The 20,895-nt window shown below is 49.4% G+C and overlaps 9 non-coding genes across 9 annotated transcripts; all 9 read right to left on the bottom strand.

Moving 5' to 3' along the window:
- Positions 1-651: 651 nt before the first annotated feature.
- On the bottom strand, positions 652-744 carry trnay-gua (transfer RNA tyrosine (anticodon GUA)). The gene is made up of 2 exons: positions 708-744; positions 652-687 (listed from the first exon to the last, which is right to left on the bottom strand). It is a non-coding gene; the product is annotated as a tRNA-Tyr (tRNA).
- A 1,155-nt stretch (positions 745-1,899) lies between these two features.
- On the bottom strand, positions 1,900-1,992 carry trnay-gua (transfer RNA tyrosine (anticodon GUA)). Its single transcript has 2 exons — positions 1,956-1,992; positions 1,900-1,935 (listed from the first exon to the last, which is right to left on the bottom strand). It is a non-coding gene; the product is annotated as a tRNA-Tyr (tRNA).
- A 3,325-nt stretch (positions 1,993-5,317) lies between these two features.
- Positions 5,318-5,410, bottom strand: trnay-gua (transfer RNA tyrosine (anticodon GUA)). Its single transcript has 2 exons — positions 5,374-5,410; positions 5,318-5,353 (listed from the first exon to the last, which is right to left on the bottom strand). It is a non-coding gene; the product is annotated as a tRNA-Tyr (tRNA).
- Positions 5,411-7,650: 2,240 nt separating this feature from the next.
- Positions 7,651-7,743, bottom strand: trnay-gua (transfer RNA tyrosine (anticodon GUA)). Its single transcript has 2 exons — positions 7,707-7,743; positions 7,651-7,686 (listed from the first exon to the last, which is right to left on the bottom strand). It is a non-coding gene; the product is annotated as a tRNA-Tyr (tRNA).
- A 2,240-nt stretch (positions 7,744-9,983) lies between these two features.
- trnay-gua (transfer RNA tyrosine (anticodon GUA)) lies at positions 9,984-10,076 on the bottom strand. The gene is made up of 2 exons: positions 10,040-10,076; positions 9,984-10,019 (listed from the first exon to the last, which is right to left on the bottom strand). It is a non-coding gene; the product is annotated as a tRNA-Tyr (tRNA).
- A 2,240-nt stretch (positions 10,077-12,316) lies between these two features.
- trnay-gua (transfer RNA tyrosine (anticodon GUA)) lies at positions 12,317-12,409 on the bottom strand. Its single transcript has 2 exons — positions 12,373-12,409; positions 12,317-12,352 (listed from the first exon to the last, which is right to left on the bottom strand). It is a non-coding gene; the product is annotated as a tRNA-Tyr (tRNA).
- A 2,240-nt stretch (positions 12,410-14,649) lies between these two features.
- trnay-gua (transfer RNA tyrosine (anticodon GUA)) lies at positions 14,650-14,742 on the bottom strand. The gene is made up of 2 exons: positions 14,706-14,742; positions 14,650-14,685 (listed from the first exon to the last, which is right to left on the bottom strand). It is a non-coding gene; the product is annotated as a tRNA-Tyr (tRNA).
- Positions 14,743-18,067: 3,325 nt separating this feature from the next.
- trnay-gua (transfer RNA tyrosine (anticodon GUA)) lies at positions 18,068-18,160 on the bottom strand. Its single transcript has 2 exons — positions 18,124-18,160; positions 18,068-18,103 (listed from the first exon to the last, which is right to left on the bottom strand). It is a non-coding gene; the product is annotated as a tRNA-Tyr (tRNA).
- A 2,240-nt stretch (positions 18,161-20,400) lies between these two features.
- On the bottom strand, positions 20,401-20,493 carry trnay-gua (transfer RNA tyrosine (anticodon GUA)). The gene is made up of 2 exons: positions 20,457-20,493; positions 20,401-20,436 (listed from the first exon to the last, which is right to left on the bottom strand). It is a non-coding gene; the product is annotated as a tRNA-Tyr (tRNA).
- Positions 20,494-20,895: the final 402 nt, after the last annotated feature.

Raw genomic sequence — 20,895 nt, 5'->3', positions numbered from 1 at the left:
CACGTTTCTTTCTGGAGAATTGCCCTGAGCCAAAAGCAGAGTGGAGAATGCGGGCATCGATCCCGCTACCTCTCACATGCGAAGCAAGCGCTCTACCATTTGAGCTAATTCCCCAGTAGATTCTTGCAGTTGAGCCTCGTTTGCTTCTCAGTCGCCTTTTCGCACTCGTCTCCAAGCTGCTCCACGACCATCAGAGAAAACCTATTTGAGGATTGGCCCACTCCTTCAATGCATTGTATCCAATCGACATTGCGGAGCAGCATCGAGCGAGCAACAGCAGGACGGGAAGCCACAGTAACGAAGAAAGAAGCCGAGAAGAGCACGAGACCACGGAAGGGAAGCGAGGTGACCGGCAAGTAGCGGCCGCCCTGTGTGTGAGGGAGCAGGCGAGAGCGCTGTCTGACTGATAGCCAACTTGTTTTGCCTGAAAGGGAGTGCTGAGTGCTTTGAAGTGTTGCTGCTCAATGGCACTCTCTGCTGGTGAGCAGACACAAATGCTCAAGCATAACAGCTGTGTGAAGGTGGATGCAGAGTGCATTAAGGTTTGAGACGAGAAAAGTGGTGTCCTGCGTCTTCAGGGCAACATGATGCATCATAAAGTGAAGAGAGCTGGTTTGAGTGAATTGCTGCTTAATCCAAAAGAACACCAGCTCCTTCGAGCCGGAATTGAACCAGCAACCTAAGGATAATCTTGCTGCATATTGCTACTACAGTCCTCTGCTCTACCAACTGAGCTATCAAAGGAAAGCTGCAAAGATGCTTCTGTGTGATGATTGTTTTCCCAGCGCATGTTGACGCATCTGGCCTCATGGAGTGGCCTGTGCGTCTTCAGTACCAGCCCATGCTGCAGCGCTGTGAGACTGTGAACCGCCAGCTACTCTTTACAGCCTGGAAAACGCGTGTGACTAACAATCACAAGAGTGTAGCTTTGACTTCTTATCAGGCTCGCACATTTTTTGCAAGCTGTGCATTATGAATTTAAAGACCTTGCAAGCTGCCCTACTTGGTCGTGCTGCCTGGCGGCTTGCATGGCAAGTGCCTTCTTCGTGCAGCAGGCAGCGTATGTATCAGTCTGCTCAATCGAAGGTCCTGAGTTAAATGCTCAGAAAAGGAATCAGTGCTAAAAAGTCGTTCTTTTAGCTTCTTTCACTTCATATATCCACCTTTGCAAAAATCAAGAAGTCTTGCTTATGACATGGCAGAAAAAAGTTTGCTGTGCTTTGACCCATCTGGCGTGAACTCAGTGACACGTGAGACCACGTTTCTTTCTGGAGAATTGCCCTGAGCCAAAAGCAGAGTGGAGAATGCGGGCATCGATCCCGCTACCTCTCACATGCTAAGCGAGCGCTCTACCATTTGAGCTAATTCCCCAGCAGCTTCTTGCAGGTTGCCCTCGTTTGCTTCTCAGTCGCCTTTTCGCACTCGTCTCCAAGCTGCTCCACGACCATCAGAGAAAACCTATTTGAGGACTAGCCCACTCCTTGTATCCAATCGACATTGCGGAGCAGCAGCGAGCGAGCAACAGCAGGACGCGAAGCCACAGTAACGAAGAAAGAAGCCGAGAAGAGCACGAGACCACGGAAGGGAAGCGAGGTGACCGGCAAGTAGCGGCCGCCCTGTGTGTGAGGGAGCAGGCGAGAGCGCTGTCTGACTGATAGCCAACTTGTTTTGCCTGAAAGGGAGTGCTGAGTGCTTTGAAGTGTTGCTGCTCAATGGCACTCTCTGCTGGTGAGCAGACACAAATGCTCAAGCATAACAGCTGTGTGAAGGTGGATGCAGAGTGCATTAAGGTTTGAGACGAGAAAAGTGGTGTCCTGCGTCTTCAGGGCAACATGATGCATCATAAAGTGAAGAGAGCTGGTTTGAGTGAATTGCTGCTTAATCCAAAAGAACACCAGCTCCTTCGAGCCGGAATTGAACCAGCAACCTAAGGATAATCTTGCTGCATATTGCTACTACAGTCCTCTGCTCTACCAACTGAGCTATCAAAGGAAAGCTGCAAAGATGCTTCTGTGTGATGATTGTTTTCCCAGCGCATGTTGACGCATCTGGCCTCATGGAGTGGCCTGTGCGTCTTCAGTACCAGCCCATGCTGCAGCGCTGTGAGACTGTGAACCGCCAGCTACTCTTTACAGCCTGGAAAACGCGTGTGACTAACAATCACAAGAGTGTAGCTTTGACTTCTTATCAGGCTCGCACATTTTTTGCAAGCTGTGCATTATGAATTTAACGACCTTGCAAGCTGCCCTACTTGGTCGTGCTGCCTGGCGGCTTGCATGGCAAGTGCCTTCTTCGTGCAGCAGGCAGCGTATGTATCAGTCTGCTCAATCGAAGGTCCTGAGTTAAATGCTCAGAAAAGGAATCAATGCTAAAAAGTCGTTCTTTTAGCTTCTTTCACTTCATATATCCACCTTTGCAAAAATCAAGAAGTCTTGCTTATGACATGGCAGAAAAAAGTTTGCTGTGCTTTGACCCATCTGGCGTGAACTCAGTGACACGTGAGACCACGTTTCTTTCTGGAGAATTGCCCTGAGCCAAAAGCAGAGTGGAGAATGCGGGCATCGATCCCGCTACCTCTCACATGCTAAGCGAGCGCTCTACCATTTGAGCTAATTCCCCAGCAGCTTCTTGCAGGTTGCCCTCGTTTGCTTCTCAGTCGCCTTTTCGCACTCGTCTCCAAGCTGCTCCACGACCATCAGAGAAAACCTATTTGAGGACTAGCCCACTCCTTGTATCCAATCGACATTGCGGAGCAGCAGCGAGCGAGCAACAGCAGGACGCGAAGCCACAGTAACGAAGAAAGAAGCCGAGAAGAGCACGAGACCGCGAAAGGGAAGCGAGGTGACCGGCAAGTAGCGGCCGCCCTGTGTGTGAGGGAGCAGGCGAGAGCGCTGTCTGACTGATAGCCAACTTGTTTTGCCTGAAAGGGAGTGCTGAGTGCTTTGAAGTGTTGCTGCCCACGTCTGCGTGTTGCAGACTGGCGCAATCCAAGATCCAGGATTACGTGCTGAGGGACGCACTTAAAATTGGTACAGTCGCCGCAAAGGCACGGTGGGGAAGGGCCACAGTTTAAAGGCCTTCTGCCACGGTAAACCCGGGGGCAGGAATCAGTACACAACTCCCCTCGGGCTGTACTTGCAACTTCTTTTTCGTGTACATGGAGCACCATGATCTGCAAACACCTATGTAGTGCCATGTACAATGTAAGGTCTGTTTCGTAATGCACGTTGAAAAGAAAAAAATGTAAACGTACCGTCACCCATTCCGTGTACTGTATAGTGACACATGTAATGTAATTTTGTTGAATGTACTACAAGGTATCCCGTATTGTACTTGATCTGAAAAGCAAATAAATGTATAGAACGGAACTGCCGTCAGCACCCAAATGTAATGTATGGGATTGCTGACCGCAGCTAAACATACTGAACTGCTTTTGAATGTACTGTACAAATTCTTTTGGCTTCTCTCACCTCATATATCCATCTTTGCAAAAATCAAGAAGTCTTGCTTCTGACATGGCAGAAAATGGTTTGCTGGGCTTTGGCCCATCTGCCGTGAACTCAGTGAGTGACACGTGAGATCACGTTTCTTTCTGGAGAATTGCCCTGAGCCAAAAGCAGAGTGGAGAATGCGGGCATCGATCCCGCTACCTCTCACATGCGAAGCAAGCGCTCTACCATTTGAGCTAATTCCCCAGTAGCTTCTTGCAGTTGAGCCTCGTTTGCTTCTCAGTCGCCTTTTCGCACTCGTCTCCAAGCTGCTCCACGACCATCAGAGAAAACCTATTTGAGGATTGGCCCACTCCTTCAATGCATTGTATCCAATCGACATTGCGGAGCAGCATCGAGCGAGCAACAGCAGGACGGGAAGCCACAGTAACGAAGAAAGAAGCCGAGAAGAGCACGAGACCACGGAAGGGAAGCGAGGTGACCGGCAAGTAGCGGCCGCCCTGTGTGTGAGGGAGCAGGCGAGAGCGCTGTCTGACTGATAGCCAACTTGTTTTGCCTGAAAGGGAGTGCTGAGTGCTTTGAAGTGTTGCTGCCCACGTCTGCGTGTTGCAGACTGGCGCAATCCAAGATCCAGGATTACGTGCTGAGGGACGCACTTAAAATTGGTACAGTCGCCGCAAAGGCACGGTGGGGAAGGGCCACAGTTTAAAGGCCTTCTGCCACGGTAAACCCGGGGGCAGGAATCAGTACACAACTCCCCTCGGGCTGTACTTGCAACTTCTTTTTCGTGTACATGGAGCACCATGATCTGCAAACACCTATGTAGTGCCATGTACAATGTAAGGTCTGTTTCGTAATGCACGTTGAAAAGAAAAAAATGTAAACGTACCGTCACCCATTCCGTGTACTGTATAGTGACACATGTAATGTAATTTTGTTGAATGTACTACAAGGTATCCCGTATTGTACTTGATCTGAAAAGCAAATAAATGTATAGAACGGAACTGCCGTCAGCACCCAAATGTAATGTATGGGATTGCTGACCGCAGCTAAACATACTGAACTGCTTTTGAATGTACTGTACAAATTCTTTTGGCTTCTCTCACCTCATATATCCATCTTTGCAAAAATCAAGAAGTCTTGCTTCTGACATGGCAGAAAATGGTTTGCTGGGCTTTGGCCCATCTGCCGTGAACTCAGTGAGTGACACGTGAGATCACGTTTCTTTCTGGAGAATTGCCCTGAGCCAAAAGCAGAGTGGAGAATGCGGGCATCGATCCCGCTACCTCTCACATGCGAAGCAAGCGCTCTACCATTTGAGCTAATTCCCCAGTAGATTCTTGCAGTTGAGCCTCGTTTGCTTCTCAGTCGCCTTTTCGCACTCGTCTCCAAGCTGCTCCACGACCATCAGAGAAAACCTATTTGAGGATTGGCCCACTCCTTCAATGCATTGTATCCAATCGACATTGCGGAGCAGCATCGAGCGAGCAACAGCAGGACGGGAAGCCACAGTAACGAAGAAAGAAGCCGAGAAGAGCACGAGACCACGGAAGGGAAGCGAGGTGACCGGCAAGTAGCGGCCGCCCTGTGTGTGAGGGAGCAGGCGAGAGCGCTGTCTGACTGATAGCCAACTTGTTTTGCCTGAAAGGGAGTGCTGAGTGCTTTGAAGTGTTGCTGCTCAATGGCACTCTCTGCTGGTGAGCAGACACAAATGCTCAAGCATAACAGCTGTGTGAAGGTGGATGCAGAGTGCATTAAGGTTTGAGACGAGAAAAGTGGTGTCCTGCGTCTTCAGGGCAACATGATGCATCATAAAGTGAAGAGAGCTGGTTTGAGTGAATTGCTGCTTAATCCAAAAGAACACCAGCTCCTTCGAGCCAGAATTGAACCAGCAACCTAAGGATAATCTTGCTGCATATTGCTACTACAGTCCTCTGCTCTACCAACTGAGCTATCAAAGGAAAGCTGCAAAGATGCTTCTGTGTGATGATTGTTTTCCCAGCGCATGTTGACGCATCTGGCCTCATGGAGTGGCCTGTGCGTCTTCAGTACCAGCCCATGCTGCAGCGCTGTGAGACTGTGAACCGCCAGCTACTCTTTACAGCCTGGAAAACGCGTGTGACTAACAATCACAAGAGTGTAGCTTTGACTTCTTATCAGGCTCGCAGATTTTTTGCAAGCTGTGCATTATGAATTTAAAGACCTTGCAAGCTGCCCTACTTGGTCGTGCTGCCTGGCGGCTTGCATGGCAAGTGCCTTCTTCGTGCAGCAGGCAGCGTATGTATCAGTCTGCTCAATCGAAGGTCCTGAGTTAAATGCTCAGAAAAGGAATCAATGCTAAAAAGTCGTTCTTTTAGCTTCTTTCACTTCATATATCCACCTTTGCAAAAATCAAGAAGTCTTGCTTATGACATGGCAGAAAAAAGTTTGCTGTGCTTTGACCCATCTGGCGTGAACTCAGTGACACGTGAGACCACGTTTCTTTCTGGAGAATTGCCCTGAGCCAAAAGCAGAGTGGAGAATGCGGGCATCGATCCCGCTACCTCTCACATGCTAAGCGAGCGCTCTACCATTTGAGCTAATTCCCCAGCAGCTTCTGGCAGGTTGCCCTCGTTTGCTTCTCAGTCGCCTTTTCGCACTCGTCTCCAAGCTGCTCCACGACCATCAGAGAAAACCTATTTGAGGACTAGCCCACTCCTTGTATCCAATCGACATTGCGGAGCAGCAGCGAGCGAGCAACAGCAGGACGCGAAGCCACAGTAACGAAGAAAGAAGCCGAGAAGAGCACGAGACCGCGAAAGGGAAGCGAGGTGACCGGCAAGTAGCGGCCGCCCTGTGTGTGAGGGAGCAGGCGAGAGCGCTGTCTGACTGATAGCCAACTTGTTTTGCCTGAAAGGGAGTGCTGAGTGCTTTGAAGTGTTGCTGCCCACGTCTGCGTGTTGCAGACTGGCGCAATCCAAGATCCAGGATTACGTGCTGAGGGACGCACTTAAAATTGGTACAGTCGCCGCAAAGGCACGGTGGGGAAGGGCCACAGTTTAAAGGCCTTCTGCCACGGTAAACCCGGGGGCAGGAATCAGTACACAACTCCCCTCGGGCTGTACTTGCAACTTCTTTTTCGTGTACATGGAGCACCATGATCTGCAAACACCTATGTAGTGCCATGTACAATGTAAGGTCTGTTTCGTAATGCACGTTGAAAAGAAAAAAATGTAAACGTACCGTCACCCATTCCGTGTACTGTATAGTGACACATGTAATGTAATTTTGTTGAATGTACTACAAGGTATCCCGTATTGTACTTGATCTGAAAAGCAAATAAATGTATAGAACGGAACTGCCGTCAGCACCCAAATGTAATGTATGGGATTGCTGACCGCAGCTAAACATACTGAACTGCTTTTGAATGTACTGTACAAATTCTTTTGGCTTCTCTCACCTCATATATCCATCTTTGCAAAAATCAAGAAGTCTTGCTTCTGACATGGCAGAAAATGGTTTGCTGGGCTTTGGCCCATCTGCCGTGAACTCAGTGAGTGACACGTGAGATCACGTTTCTTTCTGGAGAATTGCCCTGAGCCAAAAGCAGAGTGGAGAATGCGGGCATCGATCCCGCTACCTCTCACATGCGAAGCAAGCGCTCTACCATTTGAGCTAATTCCCCAGTAGATTCTTGCAGTTGAGCCTCGTTTGCTTCTCAGTCGCCTTTTCGCACTCGTCTCCAAGCTGCTCCACGACCATCAGAGAAAACCTATTTGAGGATTGGCCCACTCCTTCAATGCATTGTATCCAATCGACATTGCGGAGCAGCATCGAGCGAGCAACAGCAGGACGGGAAGCCACAGTAACGAAGAAAGAAGCCGAGAAGAGCACGAGACCACGGAAGGGAAGCGAGGTGACCGGCAAGTAGCGGCCGCCCTGTGTGTGAGGGAGCAGGCGAGAGCGCTGTCTGACTGATAGCCAACTTGTTTTGCCTGAAAGGGAGTGCTGAGTGCTTTGAAGTGTTGCTGCTCAATGGCACTCTCTGCTGGTGAGCAGACACAAATGCTCAAGCATAACAGCTGTGTGAAGGTGGATGCAGAGTGCATTAAGGTTTGAGACGAGAAAAGTGGTGTCCTGCGTCTTCAGGGCAACATGATGCATCATAAAGTGAAGAGAGCTGGTTTGAGTGAATTGCTGCTTAATCCAAAAGAACACCAGCTCCTTCGAGCCGGAATTGAACCAGCAACCTAAGGATAATCTTGCTGCATATTGCTACTACAGTCCTCTGCTCTACCAACTGAGCTATCAAAGGAAAGCTGCAAAGATGCTTCTGTGTGATGATTGTTTTCCCAGCGCATGTTGACGCATCTGGCCTCATGGAGTGGCCTGTGCGTCTTCAGTACCAGCCCATGCTGCAGCGCTGTGAGACTGTGAACCGCCAGCTACTCTTTACAGCCTGGAAAACGCGTGTGACTAACAATCACAAGAGTGTAGCTTTGACTTCTTATCAGGCTCGCAGATTTTTTGCAAGCTGTGCATTATGAATTTAAAGACCTTGCAAGCTGCCCTACTTGGTCGTGCTGCCTGGCGGCTTGCATGGCAAGTGCCTTCTTCGTGCAGCAGGCAGCGTATGTATCAGTCTGCTCAATCGAAGGTCCTGAGTTAAATGCTCAGAAAAGGAATCAGTGCTAAAAAGTCGTTCTTTTAGCTTCTTTCACTTCATATATCCACCTTTGCAAAAATCAAGAAGTCTTGCTTATGACATGGCAGAAAAAAGTTTGCTGTGCTTTGACCCATCTGGCGTGAACTCAGTGACACGTGAGACCACGTTTCTTTCTGGAGAATTGCCCTGAGCCAAAAGCAGAGTGGAGAATGCGGGCATCGATCCCGCTACCTCTCACATGCTAAGCGAGCGCTCTACCATTTGAGCTAATTCCCCAGCAGCTTCTTGCAGGTTGCCCTCGTTTGCTTCTCAGTCGCCTTTTCGCACTCGTCTCCAAGCTGCTCCACGACCATCAGAGAAAACCTATTTGAGGACTAGCCCACTCCTTGTATCCAATCGACATTGCGGAGCAGCAGCGAGCGAGCAACAGCAGGACGCGAAGCCACAGTAACGAAGAAAGAAGCCGAGAAGAGCACGAGACCGCGAAAGGGAAGCGAGGTGACCGGCAAGTAGCGGCCGCCCTGTGTGTGAGGGAGCAGGCGAGAGCGCTGTCTGACTGATAGCCAACTTGTTTTGCCTGAAAGGGAGTGCTGAGTGCTTTGAAGTGTTGCTGCCCACGTCTGCGTGTTGCAGACTGGCGCAATCCAAGATCCAGGATTACGTGCTGAGGGACGCACTTAAAATTGGTACAGTCGCCGCAAAGGCACGGTGGGGAAGGGCCACAGTTTAAAGGCCTTCTGCCACGGTAAACCCGGGGGCAGGAATCAGTACACAACTCCCCTCGGGCTGTACTTGCAACTTCTTTTTCGTGTACATGGAGCACCATGATCTGCAAACACCTATGTAGTGCCATGTACAATGTAAGGTCTGTTTCGTAATGCACGTTGAAAAGAAAAAAATGTAAACGTACCGTCACCCATTCCGTGTACTGTATAGTGACACATGTAATGTAATTTTGTTGAATGTACTACAAGGTATCCCGTATTGTACTTGATCTGAAAAGCAAATAAATGTATAGAACGGAACTGCCGTCAGCACCCAAATGTAATGTATGGGATTGCTGACCGCAGCTAAACATACTGAACTGCTTTTGAATGTACTGTACAAATTCTTTTGGCTTCTCTCACCTCATATATCCATCTTTGCAAAAATCAAGAAGTCTTGCTTCTGACATGGCAGAAAATGGTTTGCTGGGCTTTGGCCCATCTGCCGTGAACTCAGTGAGTGACACGTGAGATCACGTTTCTTTCTGGAGAATTGCCCTGAGCCAAAAGCAGAGTGGAGAATGCGGGCATCGATCCCGCTACCTCGCACATGCGAAGCAAGCGCTCTACCATTTGAGCTAATTCCCCAGTAGCTTCTTGCAGTTGAGCCTCGTTTGCTTCTCAGTCGCCTTTTCGCACTCGTCTCCAAGCTGCTCCACGACCATCAGAGAAAACCTATTTGAGGATTGGCCCACTCCTTCAATGCATTGTATCCAATCGACATTGCGGAGCAGCATCGAGCGAGCAACAGCAGGACGGGAAGCCACAGTAACGAAGAAAGAAGCCGAGAAGAGCACGAGACCACGGAAGGGAAGCGAGGTGACCGGCAAGTAGCGGCCGCCCTGTGTGTGAGGGAGCAGGCGAGAGCGCTGTCTGACTGATAGCCAACTTGTTTTGCCTGAAAGGGAGTGCTGAGTGCTTTGAAGTGTTGCTGCTCAATGGCACTCTCTGCTGGTGAGCAGACACAAATGCTCAAGCATAACAGCTGTGTGAAGGTGGATGCAGAGTGCATTAAGGTTTGAGACGAGAAAAGTGGTGTCCTGCGTCTTCAGGGCAACATGATGCATCATAAAGTGAAGAGAGCTGGTTTGAGTGAATTGCTGCTTAATCCAAAAGAACACCAGCTCCTTCGAGCCGGAATTGAACCAGCAACCTAAGGATAATCTTGCTGCATATTGCTACTACAGTCCTCTGCTCTACCAACTGAGCTATCAAAGGAAAGCTGCAAAGATGCTTCTGTGTGATGATTGTTTTCCCAGCGCATGTTGACGCATCTGGCCTCATGGAGTGGCCTGTGCGTCTTCAGTACCAGCCCATGCTGCAGCGCTGTGAGACTGTGAACCGCCAGCTACTCTTTACAGCCTGGAAAACGCGTGTGACTAACAATCACAAGAGTGTAGCTTTGACTTCTTATCAGGCTCGCACATTTTTTGCAAGCTGTGCATTATGAATTTAACGACCTTGCAAGCTGCCCTACTTGGTCGTGCTGCCTGGCGGCTTGCATGGCAAGTGCCTTCTTCGTGCAGCAGGCAGCGTATGTATCAGTCTGCTCAATCGAAGGTCCTGAGTTAAATGCTCAGAAAAGGAATCAGTGCTAAAAAGTCGTTCTTTTAGCTTCTTTCACTTCATATATCCACCTTTGCAAAAATCAAGAAGTCTTGCTTATGACATGGCAGAAAAAAGTTTGCTGTGCTTTGACCCATCTGGCGTGAACTCAGTGACACGTGAGACCACGTTTCTTTCTGGAGAATTGCCCTGAGCCAAAAGCAGAGTGGAGAATGCGGGCATCGATCCCGCTACCTCTCACATGCTAAGCGAGCGCTCTACCATTTGAGCTAATTCCCCAGCAGCTTCTTGCAGGTTGCCCTCGTTTGCTTCTCAGTCGCCTTTTCGCACTCGTCTCCAAGCTGCTCCACGACCATCAGAGAAAACCTATTTGAGGACTAGCCCACTCCTTGTATCCAATCGACATTGCGGAGCAGCAGCGAGCGAGCAACAGCAGGACGCGAAGCCACAGTAACGAAGAAAGAAGCCGAGAAGAGCACGAGACCGCGAAAGGGAAGCGAGGTGACCGGCAAGTAGCGGCCGCCCTGTGTGTGAGGGAGCAGGCGAGAGCGCTGTCTGACTGATAGCCAACTTGTTTTGCCTGAAAGGGAGTGCTGAGTGCTTTGAAGTGTTGCTGCCCACGTCTGCGTGTTGCAGACTGGCGCAATCCAAGATCCAGGATTACGTGCTGAGGGACGCACTTAAAATTGGTACAGTCGCCGCAAAGGCACGGTGGGGAAGGGCCACAGTTTAAAGGCCTTCTGCCACGGTAAACCCGGGGGCAGGAATCAGTACACAACTCCCCTCGGGCTGTACTTGCAACTTCTTTTTCGTGTACATGGAGCACCATGATCTGCAAACACCTATGTAGTGCCATGTACAATGTAAGGTCTGTTTCGTAATGCACGTTGAAAAGAAAAAAATGTAAACGTACCGTCACCCATTCCGTGTACTGTATAGTGACACATGTAATGTAATTTTGTTGAATGTACTACAAGGTATCCCGTATTGTACTTGATCTGAAAAGCAAATAAATGTATAGAACGGAACTGCCGTCAGCACCCAAATGTAATGTATGGGATTGCTGACCGCAGCTAAACATACTGAACTGCTTTTGAATGTACTGTACAAATTCTTTTGGCTTCTCTCACCTCATATATCCATCTTTGCAAAAATCAAGAAGTCTTGCTTCTGACATGGCAGAAAATGGTTTGCTGGGCTTTGGCCCATCTGCCGTGAACTCAGTGAGTGACACGTGAGATCACGTTTCTTTCTGGAGAATTGCCCTGAGCCAAAAGCAGAGTGGAGAATGCGGGCATCGATCCCGCTACCTCTCACATGCGAAGCAAGCGCTCTACCATTTGAGCTAATTCCCCAGTAGCTTCTTGCAGTTGAGCCTCGTTTGCTTCTCAGTCGCCTTTTCGCACTCGTCTCCAAGCTGCTCCACGACCATCAGAGAAAACCTATTTGAGGATTGGCCCACTCCTTCAATGCATTGTATCCAATCGACATTGCGGAGCAGCATCGAGCGAGCAACAGCAGGACGGGAAGCCACAGTAACGAAGAAAGAAGCCGAGAAGAGCACGAGACCACGGAAGGGAAGCGAGGTGACCGGCAAGTAGCGGCCGCCCTGTGTGTGAGGGAGCAGGCGAGAGCGCTGTCTGACTGATAGCCAACTTGTTTTGCCTGAAAGGGAGTGCTGAGTGCTTTGAAGTGTTGCTGCTCAATGGCACTCTCTGCTGGTGAGCAGACACAAATGCTCAAGCATAACAGCTGTGTGAAGGTGGATGCAGAGTGCATTAAGGTTTGAGACGAGAAAAGTGGTGTCCTGCGTCTTCAGGGCAACATGATGCATCATAAAGTGAAGAGAGCTGGTTTGAGTGAATTGTTGCTTAATCCAAAAGAACACCAGCTCCTTCGAGCCGGAATTGAACCAGCAACCTAAGGATAATCTTGCTGCATATTGCTACTACAGTCCTCTGCTCTACCAACTGAGCTATCAAAGGAAAGCTGCAAAGATGCTTCTGTGTGATGATTGTTTTCCCAGCGCATGTTGACGCATCTGGCCTCATGGAGTGGCCTCTGCGTCTTCAGTACCAGCCCATGCTGCAGCGCTGTGAGACTGTGAACCGCCAGCTACTCTTTACAGCCTGGAAAACGCGTGTGACTAACAATCACAAGAGTGTAGCTTTGACTTCTTATCAGGCTCGCAGATTTTTTGCAAGCTGTGCATTATGAATTTAAAGACCTTGCAAGCTGCCCTACTTGGTCGTGCTGCCTGGCGGCTTGCATGGCAAGTGCCTTCTTCGTGCAGCAGGCAGCGTATGTATCAGTCTGCTCAATCGAAGGTCCTGAGTTAAATGCTCAGAAAAGGAATCAGTGCTAAAAAGTCGTTCTTTTAGCTTCTTTCACTTCATATATCCACCTTTGCAAAAATCAAGAAGTCTTGCTTATGACATGGCAGAAAAAAGTTTGCTGTGCTTTGACCCATCTGGCGTGAACTCAGTGACACGTGAGACCACGTTTCTTTCTGGAGAATTGCCCTGAGCCAAAAGCAGAGTGGAGAATGCGGGCATCGATCCCGCTACCTCTCACATGCTAAGCGAGCGCTCTACCATTTGAGCTAATTCCCCAGCAGCTTCTTGCAGGTTGCCCTCGTTTGCTTCTCAGTCGCCTTTTCGCACTCGTCTCCAAGCTGCTCCACGACCATCAGAGAAAACCTATTTGAGGACTAGCCCACTCCTTGTATCCAATCGACATTGCGGAGCAGCAGCGAGCGAGCAACAGCAGGACGCGAAGCCACAGTAATGAAGAAAGAAGCCGAGAAGAGCACGAGACCGCGAAAGGGAAGCGAGGTGACCGGCAAGTAGCGGCCGCCCTGTGTGTGAGGGAGCAGGCGAGAGCGCTGTCTGACTGATAGCCAACTTGTTTTGCCTGAAAGGGAGTGCTGAGTGCTTTGAAGTGTTGCTGCCCACGTCTGCGTGTTGCAGACTGGCGCAATCCAAGATCCAGGATTACGTGCTGAGGGACGCACTTAAAATTGGTACAGTCGCCGCAAAGGCACGGTGGGGAAGGGCCACAGTTTAAAGGCCTTCTGCCACGGTAAACCCGGGGGCAGGAATCAGTACACAACTCCCCTCGGGCTGTACTTGCAACTTCTTTTTCGTGTACATGGAGCACCATGATCTGCAAACACCTATGTAGTGCCATGTACAATGTAAGGTCTGTTTCGTAATGCACGTTGAAAAGAAAAAAATGTAAACGTACCGTCACCCATTCCGTGTACTGTATAGTGACACATGTAATGTAATTTTGTTGAATGTACTACAAGGTATCCCGTATTGTACTTGATCTGAAAAGCAAATAAATGTATAGAACGGAACTGCCGTCAGCACCCAAATGTAATGTATGGGATTGCTGACCGCAGCTAAACATACTGAACTGCTTTTGAATGTACTGTACAAATTCTTTTGGCTTCTCTCACCTCATATATCCATCTTTGCAAAAATCAAGAAGTCTTGCTTCTGACATGGCAGAAAATGGTTTGCTGGGCTTTGGCCCATCTGCCGTGAACTCAGTGAGTGACACGTGAGATCACGTTTCTTTCTGGAGAATTGCCCTGAGCCAAAAGCAGAGTGGAGAATGCGGGCATCGATCCCGCTACCTCTCACATGCGAAGCAAGCGCTCTACCATTTGAGCTAATTCCCCAGTAGCTTCTTGCAGTTGAGCCTCGTTTGCTTCTCAGTCGCCTTTTCGCACTCGTCTCCAAGCTGCTCCACGACCATCAGAGAAAACCTATTTGAGGATTGGCCCACTCCTTCAATGCATTGTATCCAATCGACATTGCGGAGCAGCATCGAGCGAGCAACAGCAGGACGGGAAGCCACAGTAACGAAGAAAGAAGCCGAGAAGAGCACGAGACCACGGAAGGGAAGCGAGGTGACCGGCAAGTAGCGGCCGCCCTGTGTGTGAGGGAGCAGGCGAGAGCGCTGTCTGACTGATAGCCAACTTGTTTTGCCTGAAAGGGAGTGCTGAGTGCTTTGAAGTGTTGCTGCTCAATGGCACTCTCTGCTGGTGAGCAGACACAAATGCTCAAGCATAACAGCTGTGTGAAGGTGGATGCAGAGTGCATTAAGGTTTGAGACGAGAAAAGTGGTGTCCTGCGTCTTCAGGGCAACATGATGCATCATAAAGTGAAGAGAGCTGGTTTGAGTGAATTGTTGCTTAATCCAAAAGAACACCAGCTCCTTCGAGCCGGAATTGAACCAGCAACCTAAGGATAATCTTGCTGCATATTGCTACTACAGTCCTCTGCTCTACCAACTGAGCTATCAAAGGAAAGCTGCAAAGATGCTTCTGTGTGATGATTGTTTTCCCAGCGCATGTTGACGCATCTGGCCTCATGGAGTGGCCTCTGCGTCTTCAGTACCAGCCCATGCTGCAGCGCTGTGAGACTGTGAACCGCCAGCTACTCTTTACAGCCTGGAAAACGCGTGTGACTAACAATCACAAGAGTGTAGCTTTGACTTCTTATCAGGCTCGCACATTTTTTGCAAGCTGTGCATTATGAATTTAAAGACCTTGCAAGCTGCCCTACTTGGTCGTGCTGCCTGGCGGCTTGCATGGCAAGTGCCTTCTTCGTGCAGCAGGCAGCGTATGTATCAGTCTGCTCAATCGAAGGTCCTGAGTTAAATGCTCAGAAAAGGAATCAGTGCTAAAAAGTCGTTCTTTTAGCTTCTTTCACTTCATATATCCACCTTTGCAAAAATCAAGAAGTCTTGCTTATGACATGGCAGAAAAAAGTTTGCTGTGCTTTGACCCATCTGGCGTGAACTCAGTGACACGTGAGACCACGTTTCTTTCTGGAGAATTGCCCTGAGCCAAAAGCAGAGTGGAGAATGCGGGCATCGATCCCGCTACCTCTCACATGCTAAGCGAGCGCTCTACCATTTGAGCTAATTCCCCAGCAGCTTCTTGCAGGTTGCCCTCGTTTGCTTCTCAGTCGCCTTTTCGCACTCGTCTCCAAGCTGCTCCACGACCATCAGAGAAAACCTATTTGAGGACTAGCCCACTCCTTGTATCCAATCGACATTGCGGAGCAGCAGCGAGCGAGCAACAGCAGGACGCGAAGCCACAGTAATGAAGAAAGAAGCCGAGAAGAGCACGAGACCGCGAAAGGGAAGCGAGGTGACCGGCAAGTAGCGGCCGCCCTGTGTGTGAGGGAGCAGGCGAGAGCGCTGTCTGACTGATAGCCAACTTGTTTTGCCTGAAAGGGAGTGCTGAGTGCTTTGAAGTGTTGCTGCCCACGTCTGCGTGTTGCAGACTGGCGCAATCCAAGATCCAGGATTACGTGCTGAGGGACGCACTTAAAATTGGTACAGTCGCCGCAAAGGCACGGTGGGGAAGGGCCACAGTTTAAAGGCCTTCTGCCACGGTAAACCCGGGGGCAGGAATCAGTACACAACTCCCCTCGGGCTGTACTTGCAACTTCTTTTTCGTGTACATGGAGCACCATGATCTGCAAACACCTATGTAGTGCCATGTACAATGTAAGGTCTGTTTCGTAATGCACGTTGAAAAGAAAAAAATGTAAACGTACCGTCACCCATTCCGTGTACTGTATAGTGACACATGTAATGTAATTTTGTTGAATGTACTACAAGGTATCCCGTATTGTACTTGATCTGAAAAGCAAATAAATGTATAGAACGGAACTGCCGTCAGCACCCAAATGTAATGTATGGGATTGCTGACCGCAGCTAAACATACTGAACTGCTTTTGAATGTACTGTACAAATTCTTTTGGCTTCTCTCACCTCATATATCCATCTTTGCAAAAATCAAGAAGTCTTGCTTCTGACATGGCAGAAAATGGTTTGCTGGGCTTTGGCCCATCTGCCGTGAACTCAGTGAGTGACACGTGAGATCACGTTTCTTTCTGGAGAATTGCCCTGAGCCAAAAGCAGAGTGGAGAATGCGGGCATCGATCCCGCTACCTCTCACATGCGAAGCAAGCGCTCTACCATTTGAGCTAATTCCCCAGTAGCTTCTTGCAGTTGAGCCTCGTTTGCTTCTCAGTCGCCTTTTCGCACTCGTCTCCAAGCTGCTCCACGACCATCAGAGAAAACCTATTTGAGGATTGGCCCACTCCTTCAATGCATTGTATCCAATCGACATTGCGGAGCAGCATCGAGCGAGCAACAGCAGGACGGGAAGCCACAGTAACGAAGAAAGAAGCCGAGAAGAGCACGAGACCACGGAAGGGAAGCGAGGTGACCGGCAAGTAGCGGCCGCCCTGTGTGTGAGGGAGCAGGCGAGAGCGCTGTCTGACTGATAGCCAACTTGTTTTGCCTGAAAGGGAGTGCTGAGTGCTTTGAAGTGTTGCTGCCCACGTCTGCGTGTTGCAGACTGGCGCAATCCAAGATCCAGGATTACGTGCTGAGGGACGCACTTAAAATTGGTACAGTCGCCGCAAAGGCACGGTGGGGAAGGGCCACAGTTTAAAGGCCTTCTGCCACGGTAAACCCGGGGGCAGGAATCAGTACACAACTCCCCTCGGGCTGTACTTGCAACTTCTTTTTCGTGTACATGGAGCACCATGATCTGCAAACACCTATGTAGTGCCATGTACAATGTAAGGTCTGTTTCGTAATGCACGTTGAAAAGAAAAAAATGTAAACGTACCGTCACCCATTCCGTGTACTGTATAGTGACACATGTAATGTAATTTTGTTGAATGTACTACAAGGTATCCCGTATTGTACTTGATCTGAAAAGCAAATAAATGTATAGAACGGAACTGCCGTCAGCACCCAAATGTAATGTATGGGATTGCTGACCGCAGCTAAACATACTGAACTGCTTTTGAATGTACTGTACAAATTCTTTTGGCTTCTCTCACCTCATATATCCATCTTTGCAAAAATCAAGAAGTCTTGCTTCTGACATGGCAGAAAATGGTTTGCTGGGCTTTGGCCCATCTGCCGTGAACTCAGTGAGTGACACGTGAGATCACGTTTCTTTCTGGAGAATTGCCCTGAGCCAAAAGCAGAGTGGAGAATGCGGGCATCGATCCCGCTACCTCTCACATGCGAAGCAAGCGCTCTACCATTTGAGCTAATTCCCCAGTAGCTTCTTGCAGTTGAGCCTCGTTTGCTTCTCAGTCGCCTTTTCGCACTCGTCTCCAAGCTGCTCCACGACCATCAGAGAAAACCTATTTGAGGATTGGCCCACTCCTTCAATGCATTGTATCCAATCGACATTGCGGAGCAGCATCGAGCGAGCAACAGCAGGACGGGAAGCCACAGTAACGAAGAAAGAAGCCGAGAAGAGCACGAGACCACGGAAGGGAAGCGAGGTGACCGGCAAGTAGCGGCCGCCCTGTGTGTGAGGGAGCAGGCGAGAGCGCTGTCTGACTGATAGCCAACTTGTTTTGCCTGAAAGGGAGTGCTGAGTGCTTTGAAGTGTTGCTGCTCAATGGCACTCTCTGCTGGTGAGCAGACACAAATGCTCAAGCATAACAGCTGTGTGAAGGTGGATGCAGAGTGCATTAAGGTTTGAGACGAGAAAAGTGGTGTCCTGCGTCTTCAGGGCAACATGATGCATCATAAAGTGAAGAGAGCTGGTTTGAGTGAATTGCTGCTTAATCCAAAAGAACACCAGCTCCTTCGAGCCGGAATTGAACCAGCAACCTAAGGATAATCTTGCTGCATATTGCTACTACAGTCCTCTGCTCTACCAACTGAGCTATCAAAGGAAAGCTGCAAAGATGCTTCTGTGTGATGATTGTTTTCCCAGCGCATGTTGACGCATCTGGCCTCATGGAGTGGCCTGTGCGTCTTCAGTACCAGCCCATGCTGCAGCGCTGTGAGACTGTGAACCGCCAGCTACTCTTTACAGCCTGGAAAACGCGTGTGACTAACAATCACAAGAGTGTAGCTTTGACTTCTTATCAGGCTCGCAGATTTTTTGCAAGCTGTGCATTATGAATTTAAAGACCTTGCAAGCTGCCCTACTTGGTCGTGCTGCCTGGCGGCTTGCATGGCAAGTGCCTTCTTCGTGCAGCAGGCAGCGTATGTATCAGTCTGCTCAATCGAAGGTCCTGAGTTAAATGCTCAGAAAAGGAATCAATGCTAAAAAGTCGTTCTTTTAGCTTCTTTCACTTCATATATCCACCTTTGCAAAAATCAAGAAGTCTTGCTTATGACATGGCAGAAAAAAGTTTGCTGTGCTTTGACCCATCTGGCGTGAACTCAGTGACACGTGAGACCACGTTTCTTTCTGGAGAATTGCCCTGAGCCAAAAGCAGAGTGGAGAATGCGGGCATCGATCCCGCTACCTCTCACATGCTAAGCGAGCGCTCTACCATTTGAGCTAATTCCCCAGCAGCTTCTTGCAGGTTGCCCTCGTTTGCTTCTCAGTCGCCTTTTCGCACTCGTCTCCAAGCTGCTCCACGACCATCAGAGAAAACCTATTTGAGGACTAGCCCACTCCTTGTATCCAATCGACATTGCGGAGCAGCATCGAGCGAGCAACAGCAGGACGGGAAGCCACAGTAACGAAGAAAGAAGCCGAGAAGAGCACGAGACCACGGAAGGGAAGCGAGGTGACCGGCAAGTAGCGGCCGCCCTGTGTGTGAGGGAGCAGGCGAGAGCGCTGTCTGACTGATAGCCAACTTGTTTTGCCTGAAAGGGAGTGCTGAGTGCTTTGAAGTGTTGCTGCCCACGTCTGCGTGTTGCAGACTGGCGCAATCCAAGATCCAGGATTACGTGCTGAGGGACGCACTTAAAATTGGTACAGTCGCCGCAAAGGCACGGTGGGGAAGGGCCACAGTTTAAAGGCCTTCTGCCACGGTAAACCCGGGGGCAGGAATCAGTACACAACTCCCCTCGGGCTGTACTTGCAACTTCTTTTTCGTGTACATGGAGCACCATGATCTGCAAACACCTATGTAGTGCCATGTACAATGTAAGGTCTGTTTCGTAATGCACGTTGAAAAGAAAAAAATGTAAACGTACCGTCACCCATTCCGTGTACTGTATAGTGACACATGTAATGTAATTTTGTTGAATGTACTACAAGGTATCCCGTATTGTACTTGATCTGAAAAGCAAATAAATGTATAGAACGGAACTGCCGTCAGCACCCAAATGTAATGTATGGGATTGCTGACCGCAGCTAAACATACTGAACTGCTTTTGAATGTACTGTACAAATTCTTTTGGCTTCTCTCACCTCATATATCCATCTTTGCAAAAATCAAGAAGTCTTGCTTCTGACATGGCAGAAAATGGTTTGCTGGGCTTTGGCCCATCTGCCGTGAACTCAGTGAGTGACACGTGAGATCACGTTTCTTTCTGGAGAATTGCCCTGAGCCAAAAGCAGAGTGGAGAATGCGGGCATCGATCCCGCTACCTCTCACATGCGAAGCAAGCGCTCTACCATTTGAGCTAATTCCCCAGTAGCTTCTTGCAGTTGAGCCTCGTTTGCTTCTCAGTCGCCTTTTCGCACTCGTCTCCAAGCTGCTCCACGACCATCAGAGAAAACCTATTTGAGGATTGGCCCACTCCTTCAATGCATTGTATCCAATCGACATTGCGGAGCAGCATCGAGCGAGCAACAGCAGGACGGGAAGCCACAGTAACGAAGAAAGAAGCCGAGAAGAGCACGAGACCACGGAAGGGAAGCGAGGTGACCGGCAAGTAGCGGCCGCCCTGTGTGTGAGGGAGCAGGCGAGAGCGCTGTCTGACTGATAGCCAACTTGTTTTGCCTGAAAGGGAGTGCTGAGTGCTTTGAAGTGTTGCTGCTCAATGGCACTCTCTGCTGGTGAGCAGACACAAATGCTCAAGCATAACAGCTGTGTGAAGGTGGATGCAGAGTGCATTAAGGTTTGAGACGAGAAAAGTGGTGTCCTGCGTCTTCAGGGCAACATGATGCATCATAAAGTGAAGAGAGCTGGTTTGAGTGAATTGCTGCTTAATCCAAAAGAACACCAGCTCCTTCGAGCCGGAATTGAACCAGCAACCTAAGGATAATCTTGCTGCATATTGCTACTACAGTCCTCTGCTCTACCAACTGAGCTATCAAAGGAAAGCTGCAAAGATGCTTCTGTGTGATGATTGTTTTCCCAGCGCATGTTGACGCATCTGGCCTCATGGAGTGGCCTGTGCGTCTTCAGTACCAGCCCATGCTGCAGCGCTGTGAGACTGTGAACCGCCAGCTACTCTTTACAGCCTGGAAAACGCGTGTGACTAACAATCACAAGAGTGTAGCTTTGACTTCTTATCAGGCTCGCAGATTTTTTGCAAGCTGTGCATTATGAATTTAAAGACCTTGCAAGCTGCCCTACTTGGTCGTGCTGCCTGGCGGCTTGCATGGCAAGTGCCTTCTTCGTGCAGCAGGCAGCGTATGTATCAGTCTGCTCAATCGAAGGTCCTGAGTTAAATGCTCAGAAAAGGAATCAATGCTAAAAAGTCGTTCTTTTAGCTTCTT

Source organism: Pristiophorus japonicus, unplaced genomic scaffold (genome assembly GCF_044704955.1).
Source record: "Pristiophorus japonicus isolate sPriJap1 unplaced genomic scaffold, sPriJap1.hap1 HAP1_SCAFFOLD_429, whole genome shotgun sequence".
In the NCBI taxonomy this organism is placed as follows: Eukaryota; Metazoa; Chordata; class Chondrichthyes; family Pristiophoridae; genus Pristiophorus; species Pristiophorus japonicus.
The sequence above is the reverse complement of the archived record's forward strand: the minus strand, read 5'-3'. Positions and strand labels throughout refer to the sequence as shown.